Genomic DNA, 14,748 nt, shown 5'->3' on the forward strand with positions numbered 1-14,748 from the left:
CTGGCAATATCAAAACAACTGTGAAGGTTTCACAGCCAGGGGAATGGATCCAGATTCAGCGATGTCATGCTCACTTTTGAAAAGCAAAAAAGATACAGATCTTGAGGACTAGAGAGGTGCCTGAAGCTAGAAATTCAGTGAAAGCAGAATTGCAGCTAGCTACTAGGAGCCAGAGAGGAGGCTAAGCCAAAACGGAACAGTGACAGCTTTTATACAATTAATACAGGCTCTTTTCCAACAAAATAACCTTTTCTGCTTTATTTAATCATCCAAATGAAATGAATAATAAGGGGTGGTGGAGGGGAATTGCCTGGTTCAAGAACATCCTGGACGATGGAAACTCGCTGGACTTGGTTGCTGCTTTTTTCATTGTAATTTTCCTCCTTGGAGGCAAGGATGGAAGAAGAAAAGGGAGAGAATCAAAATTAAGTGAGGTTAGGAGTGGACAGTTACTTGCCGTTGGGACATTTTTGTGTCTGCGTGGTCAAGAGAATGAAAGAGTCACATTGAGCGTTGAGGGGGGAAGCAGGGGAGGGACTTGATAGCCATTAGGGCCATTATTTCCACCTTCGTGATGAATAGTCAGGGTCAGGAAAAAGGAAAATAGTATGAAACCCCCATTGTTGTGCAAGAGCAAGGCAGCAAGATAGATGAGCTGGCAACAGCTAACACTGACCCTGCTATCCGTCAGAGAAAGTGGTATGCAAGTGTTCACAGCTGCGCAAAAATATAATGGCAGCAGCAAGAAAAGCAGTAGTTACCTCTTCCATCTCTTCTGCCTTAGCTACTGAGTGTGAGGATTGAAATAGCATTGAAAAATATGTGTAAAGGTAAAGAAAAATAAAGAATGAGCTCCTGCAAGGCAAGTGCTGAAGAGTTAGTGCATACCAAAATGTATGCTTTATTCATGTAAATATTTTTAGTGGCAAGTTCTGATGCTGTTGCTCCCACTTTCCCTTGCACATTATTGCATGACCTAAATAACTCTTGAAAGGAGAGCATGGGTACATTGGACTATCATGACTATGCATGTAAAAAACTTGTTATCATGGCTACATGGTTTCTTGCACTTGAAATTATTATAAGTGGAAAATTTAAGGCATAAAATGGGAAAGTGAGTAGAAAAAGAAAATAAAAGACATATTAGTCCCTAAGGAAGGATTCACCTCACCTAAATTTAGATGTCTGAAGGGCTGAAATATTGAATCCCTCTATTCTCAGAGGTACCACTGGAGACAATAATTTCATCATAGGATAAATGTCTAAAATGGATTAGATTAATTTAGATTAATTGTCTCTTGGAATTGCCTGTGTTTATCCAGTGACTCCAGAGGGAGAATACACAAACTAACTTTTAAAGGGATAAAGTTATGTGAGATTATTCCATCATGAGGGTCAGCTGAGTATTATGTGCAACGGCACATCTCAGAGAATCTTATTATTAAGTCATATACATTACCTTCTACTTCCCATAGAAATGGTAATACACTAGTTCTATATATAAATATCGTAAAAGGAGGGACTGGAAACAATCGTTGCCTTTACAAGAACAGAAATGAGAAAATAAGAAAATAATGTTTGCTTTACTAAGTAAAATATTAAAATGAGCTACTTCTATAAGTGTTATCTAATATTTACTAGGCAGCTTTTTGGGGTAAAAATCATTGCCTTGAGGGTAAAATTACTGAGTACTGCCTAACTGAGCTCTAAATTATCCAAATGTATAAGCAAACACTACTGTGGGGTTTTCTGGGCATAGGATCATACAATACTATGGCAAAAGTGGCATATAAACTTGTTTTCTACCTGTTTTGAAACAAAATTATTGCTTCAGCTTAGTAAAATTCAGTGCAGAAGACTTTTGATTGCATTCTTCCTTAGTAAGACCCCCTCTGTTCCTCTTACAACCAGAGTAACATGATTCATCTGTACTGTTGAATTATTTCTAGCTCACTAAACAAAGTCACTGCCTTTTTTCATGTTTATACACTCTTCAAAAGCCCCTGCAGACCATTAAGAGCCTTCTTCTTGAGTCTCACAGTAGCCAATATGTCTTTTGTTTGAACAAAAACACACAGTCCTGATTGTCAGTTTGGGAACAGGCATCTCTTTCTTTATCATCATGCCCAGATATTATTGCTCATCTTTTCCAAAGCATTTTGATCCAAAGTACCATGTGGGAGGAAATAAAAAGGCTCAGCAGGAGACGGATGTTAAGGATGGAGTTTCAGACTTTGAATTTGCTGCCTTTTATAAATTCAAATAAGATTATTTATACAGAGTGATCAAATGATGGTCAAACATGGAAGCACTCAGAAGTTCAGTTAGGGTCAGCTCCCAGGATTTGCTTAACCAAGTAGCTAACAGTTCTTCCCTCCCATGTGTACTCCCACGTGACTCCTTTCTGAAATACCATACCAGCTCCTTCACTCTTGGCTTCAAAACCATTTTTTTCTTCAAGGGGATGCTTTAAAGGTTTCTATTAAAGCTTATAACTCTTCTAATTCCAGTGATGATATCCTTCATGGTCACAGTTCCCAGCTCCATATTCTGGACAGGCAGGTTTTGTGGGTGACTACACCCCTCCTTCTCTGCAGTCACTACACCCCTTCTCCCTCCATGAGTCCCAGTGGTGGGAGCTGATCCCTGTGCTGGCAGATCCCAACCCTCTCTCTGTTTGAATCACAGCATACACATGCCTTTTTTATTTCTTCTTCAGTGGGGATCCAAACCTGCCTCTAACTCCCAGGGTCACTATGCTGTGTAAACTCACTTGAAAAGAGAGAATGGGAAAGCAGCTGGGGACAGGAACTGAGGTGAGAGGTGTTCTTGACCTCAGTAATTTTTTATATAGCCTAAACATGTAGTACAGTTCAACAGACCAAAGTCTGCCTTGGTTATTGAGACAACTGTATTTTGATACATGTATGCAGCAGTCTGCCCATTTAAAAAATCTAGTGATTGAGCAGCAGTGCAAGTTATAGGGACATGCAGACAGTAAAAGTAAAATTTTACTTCTCATTCTTCTGTTCCCTGGTAGTTTCCTCATTTGTTCTGCCTGCCCCTGCCCTCATCTGCACCTTCTTCCTCAAGACCTTTTGACTCCTGTCTACCTCTGATCTCACTAGCTTGTTCCTCTGATTTAGTGTTGATTAACAAATATAGGAGTTAATCTGAGCACTTATCTTCAAGGAGCAGTACTTTTGAAGAAATGCAAGTTACCTGAGGTGTGAATGATAAAAGTGAAAAATCTGATCATTCCATCAATCTGGAATGTCCATCTGCAGTTTTTAAAACTTGTTATGACTCTGAACAACCTCATCTAAATTCAGATTTAGGCATCCTTTGAGCAGGATATTGGGCTAAATGATCTCCAGAGGTCTCTTCCAACCTAATTTTTATCTATAATTCTAGAAATAGGGGTTATCACTCTAATAAGTAGTTGTTCAGCAATATCATGAGAACTAGAACCACACCATTCTGTCAGCGGTGTGTGTAACATTGGAGCCATTTCCTTAGCTTTACTTTTGGGAAAGATTGGTCTACACAGCAGTTTCAAAATGGAAAAATAATATAAATTTGTCATTGTAGAAGAAAGCAATGATTCCCTTACTTCGCTGTCCCAGTTATGACAGTGGCTACTAAGTATATAGTAGTGTGACTGCATGAAAAGTGACTTCCTAGCTCTGTTTAAGGGTTGTGCTTTTCAAGTCTGTATTTATATTCCTAAGACATTTTTCTTCAGTCTTGTATAAATGAATGTTACAGTTATCCATGTAAAAACATGTAAATTTCAGTGGAAGTCTCATGTTTACTTACATTAAAATAACCTGTTTATGGAAAAGCCAAGACAAGATCCGATAAGCTTCCAAATAATTCAACAGTATATCCCCCAGATCCACCACGCAGATTATGAAAGTCTCAAATTCAGCAAAAAAGTACCGCCAAAGCCTAGGATAAGCTCAGCAATGTGATACCTCTGCCTCACACCACATGAACAGATTTTCTCCAAAAGCACTTGTGTGCACTCTTGTGTGCAAGTGTGAAGAGAAGCAACCATACTGATACTTATTCAAAAGCTGCCACCTTGCAAATTTCAATCTCAGATTCATGCAACTGAATAAAGGTAACTAATGAAAAGTAAACTTCAGGAGATTTTACAATGAAGGGCTCATTGCATTTGCCCAGCAAATCTCATCAAATGAGCTCAGCTTGTTTTAAGATGATGGTGCTTCATTTATCATGTAGGCAGGTAGCAGGTGCTTTGCCATCTGAAGAGATCCTGAACATGAGCTCAGAATTAAAAATGTAATAGTCTGAGAACAGAGAAGGTAATACTGCCATGGCTCCACCATGGAAAAATGACTTAGGGCAATCATTTGTAATTTGTATAACACCCTGAAGTAATTCCTCCTTCTCTATGTGCAGTAGAGATTATTTTGATTTACCCAGTCCTTAGACACTGATAGCTGTTCCTTTGGTGCCCTTTTCATACAGTCTGCTAGCTTCCTCTAGTGTGAGCAGGCTCCCTTTTTCATAGAGACAAATCTCTCCTTCCAATAGCTGTAAAAAAGGTATTCTTTCCCAGCAGCAAAGTTGATGACCTTGCCCCAAGAGACTTACCCCTTGGAAATGAAGTCAGATTGGTGTGAAAGCTCAGAACTTACTGAGGATATGCTTACTGTCCTTCTGCTGATAAAGACATGTTGCTGAAATAACTATTAAGACATAGTATTGGCTCTGAGTCTTTATCCAAGCTCCTCTTCTGTCATTACATCAAGAGGGATCTTTGCAGCTCTGACACTCCCAAACTGTCTGCTTTGGTCACTTTTGCTGAATTGTCTTCAATCTTGTCCATGCCATCCACAGGTCCCTATTTCACCCTGTGACAGCACTTCCCAGAATATTCTCCGAATCCTTCTTCAGGCTGCCTCCATGCATAGAGATTTCTGTTCAGGCAACTCCAGAGTTCCTTATTACCCTTTTCCTTTTCATAGCCTATCTGAATATCCACTTTTGCCATAACCTCCAGAAACACTCAGCACTGGGTGAGTCCAAGGAGCACTTAATAAAAAAGTTTAAGGTTTTGAATCAATAGAAAGCATAACATTGTGAAAACACAAAAACTTGTAAACTTCATTAGTCTGCAGACAACAATACAAAATAATTTGGGTAATGTGGGTGACACCAGACTTTGTTGTCTTTGCCGGTTGCAGCAGCCTCTGTTAACTTTTTTATTTACTGTGTCCTTCAGCATCATTGCAAATCCCTCAAAAATGGAGGTTTCTGCTACTTTTCTGTGAAGTTTAATAGATTTTTCTTTCAGGGATCTTTACTGATTTATGTGGTCTCTCTTTTTTTTGCATGGTGTCTCTTCCTTTTTACATTTTTTCCTTCTTACTGCATACCTTAATGGACAACCTTAAACAACTAGTAGGCACTAACTTTGATACCAGTGAAACATCAACAGCCAGCATCAGTACACTACAGGCTTGCATAGTCACAGTACCTAATGTAGCATGAATTACAGCTGTCCAAATATTCAAGCCTTATTTACCATCAAGTACTATACTTCTGAAGAAAAGTATTATGGATATTTCATTTCTTGGCTTTCTAACAGACTTCCTCTGAAACTTTTGACAAATTATTTACTTCCGTTATAGCACTCTGTTTCCATGTACTTTGTCCTTTAATATATTTTTTTTAGGGTATGATCAAACTCTTAATGGATTTACACAGGACCTAGCTCAAGAAAATGAGTCTTGATTGCAGTTGCTAGGTACAATCTGTACAATAAAAATATGAATATTTTTAATGCTTAAAAGTTAGTCTCTATTTTCACTCTTTCACAGTTTTCCTTCCTTTGTCTCTCTGTTGACATATTTACCTTCCCCTAAAGTTTCCACAATGTTAGATACAGGGCTGCAGGCATCTACCTTGACATGGAGCTGGGCAGCTATGGCTAAGCCTCACCAAGTGCTGCATTGCCTTCGGAAGAGGTTGGGTAGGCACATGGCATGCTCTGATGTGACTTTCTGCACTCTATTTCCTCTCTAGTGTCCTCTTCTGCTACGTTGTGGTGTTTGTTCCACCTATCCTCTGCTTCTTTTCTGATTCACTATACTCTTCTCCACAGCTCAGCTGGCTCAGCAAGTGTCTCATGATGCCTTTCACACTGAAGTGGGCAGTGGATGTAACCTATATCTGGGGCAACACACAAGCAGCAACTGGTTACCAATTTGCTCCTTGTCCTTGTGTGGAAACAGAGAAGGGAATGCAGAAGCACAGACAGTTTGGAAGGGGGGGTGGGGGGGCACCTGTCCTTGGCACTGGCAGCTATTCTTTATTTCCTATGGGTGATTTCAAATACTTGGAGTTTACAACCAAGTAGGGGCTGGAGAAGGTAGCAGAAAGGTTGTGAAGCTTGGCCTTAGCAAGAAAAAAGTCTCCCTGTTTAAGCCTCTTGTTTTTAGTTTTCCTCATCAACACTGACAACGCATTTTTGCACCCAGGGGCTTTTAACTGATGGAAATCAAGCTTGCTGGGGAGGCAGGCCAGGTCTTACAAGCTCTCTGTATGAGATGACTTAAGAGTTTGAGAATATCTGGGGATACCACAAAATCACAATTGGGGTTAGAAAATTACAATATTTTTTTTATTTTTTTAAAGGAAAAGGTCTTATAGAATATATGTATGGCCTTAATAAGCACTTTAAAATGTTTCCTATCATTGTGAAACTTGGTGATAAGTGTAGATACTAACCCAAGCCTTGTCATCATAGCCTCTGAACAGCTTCCAGCCTGAAGCTGTATTTCTAAAGGCAATAGTCACACTTGATATAGAAACAATAGGAAACAAGAAAAAATGCTTTCATAACTGGAAACCAACCATTTTTATGATTACCAGGGACACTGCTTATCTGTCCATTTGTCTGTTAGAGCCTTAGAGGGTCATAATATTGCCAAGGTAAAAGCAAAATGTAAATGGTTAAGCTGGTGCTGTTTCCTATTTCTGTTATGTTCTGTGATGTGTCAATGAATCATGCAGTTATTTTCTCCCTTTCATGTCACATGAATGGGTTTTTAGAACCTCACACAGCCTGTGAAGGACAGCAATCTATTGACTCCTCTGACCTTTTACTTATTCTAGACTTTGATTGACTGGTCTCCTCTCTTCTTGCAGTGTCGGCAGCTGCCAGAAAGAACCACAGCCTCAGCCAGTCGAATGACTGAATTTTGAAAAGGTGAAAGCAGCACAGCTTAGTTATGCTGTGATATCTCATAAGCCTATGTCGGGCATTGAAATTCAGATGTCTTGTTCTTGTGACAAAGACAAGTGCAGGAACAGGAAGATGAATGAGAATATCAGAAGAATGAATATTCTTTCAATAAAGACTTGAACAAAACACTGTGATGGTACAAATTTAATCTGCCTTGTTACAATAGTGTACTAACTGACCTCTCTTAGATACAGAGACAAATTCTCACTTTTCATCACTATATAACAATGGCTTTTTGTGCAATTCTTATATGAATACACACATTGATTGAGTCAATATTTACATATTTCTAGGAAGACATCTTTAACAAATATAGCACCTTTTTAACTAATGGACTATTATGATAGTGAGGCCTATCCCTTCTTCTGCTAAATACTCAATTTGGTTACACTTCAGGGTAATAGGATATTATGAAATATCTGGAAATCTTTCTTTTCCTTTGAAATGTGTAGGGTATCAAGTGTAATATTGTCTTCTGCAACAATTGCATTGTTGTAGTTCTTGATACCATCTTCACTCATGCTGCAGCAAAACAGCACTGACCCTAACTTGGGCTTCACAAGCAGAAAAATCTCCCACATAAGTAGACAGTATAAATAAGTTCATGCAAATGATCCCATTGTTAGTTCTCAGAAGGTATTTTGCAGTGTATTCCAGCTTAAAGTACAAGACCTTAGGAATGTTTAAATGTTCAAAGACCATATGTAGTGTGTAACATGTGAAAAGGATGTAGAAAACTGGGCAGAAGACAGATGTCCCAGAAGAGACAAATTTTGTAGCATTCCAAGAATGAATCCTGAAAGACGGTTTGTAGTAACATTGGCAAGCAAGCCTGAACTATACCAACACCACGAGTAATATATTAATAAAAACCCATATAGGTAAACATCATAGACTGATAGAATTGTGCCAAATTGCATTGTATTCTTCAACCTGATTAATAGATAATTCTTTAAATTACATCATCCTACTTAAGTAAATGGAGTATGTCAAAAAGGAACAACAATCTCCAGTCCAAGAACAGCTAAAGATAGTTGGATTGACATGGGGGTGTAGGAAGCATGATAGATGTAATCATGGTACTCTGTGACCGCCTAAGAGGGACTTCTGCTGATTGAATTAACTCATGAGCGGACTGCACCTTAATGTTGATCTCTAGTGAACATTATATAATAAAAGACCAGTTAGCAAGTAGCGAGGAAAGCTTGAGAATATTTTTAGTTCACATAGGTCTATACTCAATTTTATTTTGACACCAATTACTGATTGCTGTATGGCATCTCAGAGACAATTATCCGCCCTCAGCTCCTCTATTCCCTAATCCTTCTCTACTAAAGGAAAGCTGCTTATTAAGCACTTCCTGGCATGCTTTGCCAGCCTTTGAGTCTCTGCATGTTCTTTCTGCTCAAGTCCTGTAAGTAAAAAGCTTGATCAGGAGCTACTCTTAAAAGACAAAATGCCCCCTGACAACTTCCAATAAATATTTTTCATACAACACAATATGAATGAAAAGTTTAGGAGGTAAGATTGCTGCCACAAGTTTTCTGCATGTACATAAATCCTCACAAAGGCCTGTGGTTTAATCTTTGAGGTACAAGCTGTTGGAGCAAGACTTTCAAGATAATAGGCATAGTCTTCTTGGACTTACAGACTTAATATTGAAGCTTCTGTAATTCATGAAAACAAAGCTGTGTGTGAGTGTTTGGGTGTGAAGATGATATAAAATGACTTAGAAGCTACAAGATTTTGCAGACTTCTTTACTGATAAACTGAAGAAAGAGAGGTGAAAATAATTAAGAAATTTTTTAATGACTCATTCCATGATAAAGCTTGGCCACCTTCTTATTGTACTTTGACATCTGTGAATAAAAATATTTTGCATGAAATTATTAACAATAGTAACAGCAATAATTCACTTAGCTATTAGGCTGAAGAAGACATATTTCCATGACAATGTCTCTAGGATTAGATTGAGTACTCTTTCTAATTGGCTTTCAATGACTCTTAAGAAAAAGCTGGATATGAAGAACTTGGGCCATGGATACTATTTGGATCAGGCTTCAGGTGGGCTGTAGCCAAATATAATGTAACAGCACTTAGATAAAAGTCATCCTTTATTTCTATGAAAAACTGGGAATGGGTATATATACATACAGTGTCAAGGAAATTAATGCTTACTTCATCCTTTGTGTTTGACTGCTGAAGTTTGGTTTGGTAAGCTACAAGTAAAGAAAGATAGTTGGAATACAGCTAAGAAAAGGAAAGCACCTATGTGGATGGTCATTAATATGTATTCCTTTGTCTGCATTTCTTATCTGACAGCTATATTTTGGAGATTTTTTTGCAAAGGCATTGGGGGTGGGTTTCAGTTGTCAGAGGAAGAAACCTACTTTTCCTTAACTACAGGTGCATGAGGATGCTTAAGTTACCATCACAATCACTGAAGATCTGGTCAATACAGCCATGGTATCTAGAAAAACTCAGAGAAATTAGGCACCATCTTTGGTCAGCTAAGTCCCTTCACAGATTTTATTGACTTTACTGCTGATAAACTTGATTCAGTTGCCTGCAGGTAGGTATCTAGGATAGGGTATCCTGCCTGGACTCCAGCCGTTTCTACAGAAGGAAACAGACCTCCCACTGGTCCTTTGCCATATTTATCAGCAGTGTATCATGTCATTGATACCCCACCATGTCTCAAAGGGCTCTAGAGACCTGAGTGTGGACGTCTTCATAGAACCCTAGTTCTCCTCTGAGTATATGCACCTAAGCTTAGATGTGTGACAGTGCGAGATGAACTCCACCCCAGATGTCAATGTTCTCTAATCTCTACATGTCATAAATTGACAGGACAAAGACATGAACTGGCAACATAATTTTACCTTCTGTTGAGTAATGACTGTCCTTCTTATTATAAGGTTAAGATCAAGAAGCTGCACCAAGAAGGCTGGGAAACTGCAGAGACTTCTGCAGGAAGAGGGAAAGTTCTTTAATTGTTAGAAACCAGGTACTCAAGAAAAAATGAATAATTTATTGCAACCAAGGCTGGATTATACTGTCATTTATGTTTAATGTCTTTCATTGTAAAGGGCTCCTACATCAAAAGAAGTACATGCCTTACAATTGTAACACAATTACCTCTCTACAGGAACAATCTCAATCAAGTAGCACATAGGGTATTGCTAAATAATCTAGGAAGAAAGCAAAGTTTGACAGAGGACACTAGGATATACTCTTATTTTTAGCAAAAATGTGCCTTAAAGCTGAGTTTTCAAATAGAGGCAATTGAACAACTCTCATAACTGCACGAGACACAGTGATTTGAAATGCCAATCAGGTAATTTCACATACAAATGCAGAGTTCAGCGCTATTTGCATATGTATAAGCTGTTTTCCCGGCATAGCTGTGGAGAGTGCATGGCATCCATGAATAAACATTTGTAGGCACTTTCAAAAAACACTTCAGCCTTGTTGTCTATCACTTGAAAATTGTCTTTAAATGTTCATGCAGTGAAAAGAAGACCTCAGTTTTTCAGGAGTTGGTGGCCTTTTTCCCACTGTGTGGGATTTATTACATGATTGGCCCATAGCTCTTGGGCCTCAGAAGGACCATATATTCCTGTAAGTATTCCAGTAAGTATAGCTGCCTTTTTTTTTTTTTTTTTTTTTTTTTTTTAATGAGCATGGGTAGATCACACATTCCTGAAGCAATCACAGGTGCAAATATTTCCAAGGAACTGCTTAAGCTTGACATACCCAAGTTCTGATTATTCTCCTTTTAATTTTCCCACTCTTTGCCCTCTTCAGTCATTTATTCTGTGGAAAGGAATGAAAATTGGTACCCTCATAAAAAGAAGGATTTTTCACATCTGTTTCTATAGTGTCAGAAGGTGTGATGTCTGAAATATCCTAAGACACTAATGTTCAGAACTAGCAACATTAGATTCTCTTGTATGCTTAATAAATGAAAACAGGTAAATATTGACTGAGTGAAGAGGTTGGTTGTGTGAGGTAATAAACAGGGAAATGGTAGGGCTAATTCATGGTTTGTTTCAGAATCAGCCTTTCAAGGTTGCTTAAATAAGATGTAGACATTCACCAGCCAGCATATATTGCAATATTTCAATCCCAGAGCCAATTTACATAGATCTTCAAAATCTCCATGAAAAATCCAGTTAGAATAGTGAAGCTGAAATAGAGTGGTCAATTAAGAACATGGACAATCTCTCATATCTTTTTATTTTTTCATTTATTGAACTCCAGCATACTGTTGAGTTTTCTTAATATTCAAAGAGTGTGTGAAAAATTGAATAGGTTTTGTCACTATTTCTCAAAACCTCACTACTAAAAGGGGTTTTTATTATTTATTTTCCCCTGAGAGTTATAGAACTGAACTGCAGTGAGTAGCTTTTTCTGGTTTTGTAATTTGTTAGTTTATCGTTCCCACAAAGAATCTAAAAAATACAAAATCAAGTGCCTATAGTAGCAACTAAAAAAGCTAAACAAAAATACAATAGGAGACAATTTCCTGCACATACCGATATATCACAAAAGGATGAATTAGAAAATTCACACTTAGGTGTATCTTTCAACAGCCACAGTTTGTCTTTCTTTTTCAGAGGACATCCTAATTTTCCAGCAAGACTTTTTAAGTGCATGATTACTTATTTAGAGAAGAACAGAGAAGAACTTTAACTGTCTCTTCAGTGACCTTCATCCTCCTCTTCAGTTCTCTCTCTATCTTAAATGTGATATTCTTTCGATCTGCAATATAATACATATTTCCTTGGCTGGGTGTGAATTACGGTATTAAGAGGGTGAAGACAGTGCGGTAGCTCCTGCTATTAGCCAAAGTTCCATCCAGGCTCTCTGCAGAAAGCTTCATCAAATTCTGTGCCAAACCCCTAGCTTATATTGCACTCTTTTGCAACAGTCGACAAATTCAGGTGCACCTCAGATCAACTAAAAGTTAAAGTGTTTGTTCAGTTGAATGTGTACATGAGTAATATGATCAGAAAACAGATGAGCAAAATAATCACATGGAAATCTTTTGAGACGAAAAAATGTGCTTTGTTTGGGAACAACTTTTTCATTGGGAGAATCCATCTGCTTTTATTAATGTTAAATGAAATGTTAAGGATAAAAGTAGTTCTCTTTTGCTGGAAGAACTTCCCTGCTATCTATGGACAAAGAAAAAGGGGGAAAATGCCATTTACAGGTAAGTTTTGTACCCTTCTTAAAATGCCACAGAGCCAGAGTCCAGCGTGCTCTCAGAAAGGAAAAAAAAAAAATCTTGGTGAAAATATGCTCTTCTTTCAACCAGCCTAAACTGCAGGTAATGACACGACATACATTTGTTAATTTCTCATCATTATGCTTCCAAAGTAGAGATAACCTAATAATGTTTTGAACCTTTCTGTTTCTCCTCCTAGACAAGTTGCCTGTCAAGCTTTGTCAGAACTGGTTTATACCAGAAGTTTCTCTTCTCCTAAGTACGGTTGTTCAAGAAATACCAAACAACACCATATCAACCATCTGGAAGAGGCATTGCCACTTTTAAGCCATGGTAAGAAAAATTAAAAAACAAGGACTTTCTCCTGCACACACATTGACTATGTCTCTGTTGGTAAATAGATGTGCCTGAGGCACATCTATGGCACCAGGATGAGGCAGGGACTGGCTCAGTTTCATGCTGTTGAACTCTCCAAAATTGGGTTGCTTCATCCAACCTGTCTATTGGGAATGGTTCCTGATCTGTTCCAGCTCCCTGAGACTTGTCTGAGAAAGTGTGAGCTGATAAGCCAAAACCATATCAGGGACCAATCCAACCACTGAAAAACAGAGACAGTGGCAGGCCAATGCGTGGGGATGTTCCTTGGCTATGATCAATTTACTAGCATAGACATTGCCTTTGAGTCTAATATTGCCAGCAACGCCATGGTGATTTTTTTTCTCTTTGATATATTTCTAATTATTCTTTTAATCCCAAATGTGCTACATCAAGACACTTCTGTCAAGTAGAAGTAGCTTTTTAACTGATCTCTTCCTGTAGCTACTTTGTAGTAAAATGGAAAGTAGCATAGTGAGAAGAGTGCATTATATTTGCTTTGAGATAGCACCTAAATGCTCTGAGATCAGGACATGGTACAAATGCAGAATAAAACAGAGGGCTCAGTCCTTGTGGCCTTAATAAGAAATCTGGCAGCCATTTTTTAAAGCACCATAAGGAACAACATATCAATAAATTATCTTTATAATGCTCTAAGCCAATGTATCTCAAGAATGACTCAAGGGCTCAGGAGGGTATCAGAAAATGGGTCATGGAAACAGAAAAAAAATGGCAAACTTCTAACACAAGCAAGTGAACAAGGAGTGAAATACAAAAAATAAATGAGCATTCTTATTTGGGTAGTAAATGAAAACCGTGAGGGTAACAACTGTGTGAGATACTTAACAGGTGTTATTTCAAAAAGACGAGGTGACCATTGTTCAGGAAATACTGCTGTAGGACAAGCAACAACATTGCTTGCTACCCGCGACAGCTTAAACTAATGGCACCTGAGCAGCTGTTTCCTACTGAAAGTCCTTAGGTTCAAGGTATGTAACATACTGCTGAACTGTGTGGGGCACACGTGACCTTACTCCAAAGAATTAATACATATATATGACAGTGCTGCACAGGTCTGTTCAGAGACACTGTCTGGGCTTTCAGAAATATCTTAGCTGCACCATCTCAGGAAGCTATCATCTCACACATTATCAGGCAGTGAAGACTTACATCAACCCCTTTTGAAAATCTACCAGCCTATGACCAGTTTGACCTTCCATATAGTACGGACATGATCTCTTCTGCTTTTCTCCCAGATAGAGGCCTCTGACAAAGATCTCTGGGGAGCTTCAGATGCAGGAAGTTTTGCATGCATTTGTATTTTGTGCAGTGCTATCTCTCAGTCATGTTCCCAGCTTCAAATATTCCCAAGTGCAAAATGAAAAATAAAGCTAAAATAAAGCCACTGAATCTGCTGCCAGTAAATACACATACAATAGAAAAGGATCTTCATAGACTTTCTTTTCCTGCAGGCATGGAGCAATTGTATTGTTCATCAGATTTCCTGAGAGCATCATTTTCTCTCCTTTCTCCTGTGTTCATCTATCAGGCTAACTGCTGCTTGGAGAAAAATAAAGAAAAATATTATACTACGCAAGATCAGTTAGTACTGAGAGGAAAAGTTCTTTTGTGAAGCCTTAGAAATAAAAGGAGATTTCAGTGTCACTCTTGGATTTCATTAATTTAAGTAAAAAATCGGATATTGCTGTCTTTTTTTCTGTTAGTTAAGCAGACATCTGTAGCGAGCGAATGACACGTTTCCCTTCGCTTACACAATATTTACATCTGTTCCAGAAACAGGTGGAAAAAAATTTCTGTATTATCAGGTTAGGATAGCACAGGGAGGAAGAAGAGGTCCAAG

This window comes from Ciconia boyciana, chromosome 1 (assembly GCF_034638445.1).
Source record: "Ciconia boyciana chromosome 1, ASM3463844v1, whole genome shotgun sequence".
NCBI classification, from domain to species: Eukaryota; Metazoa; Chordata; class Aves; order Ciconiiformes; family Ciconiidae; genus Ciconia; species Ciconia boyciana.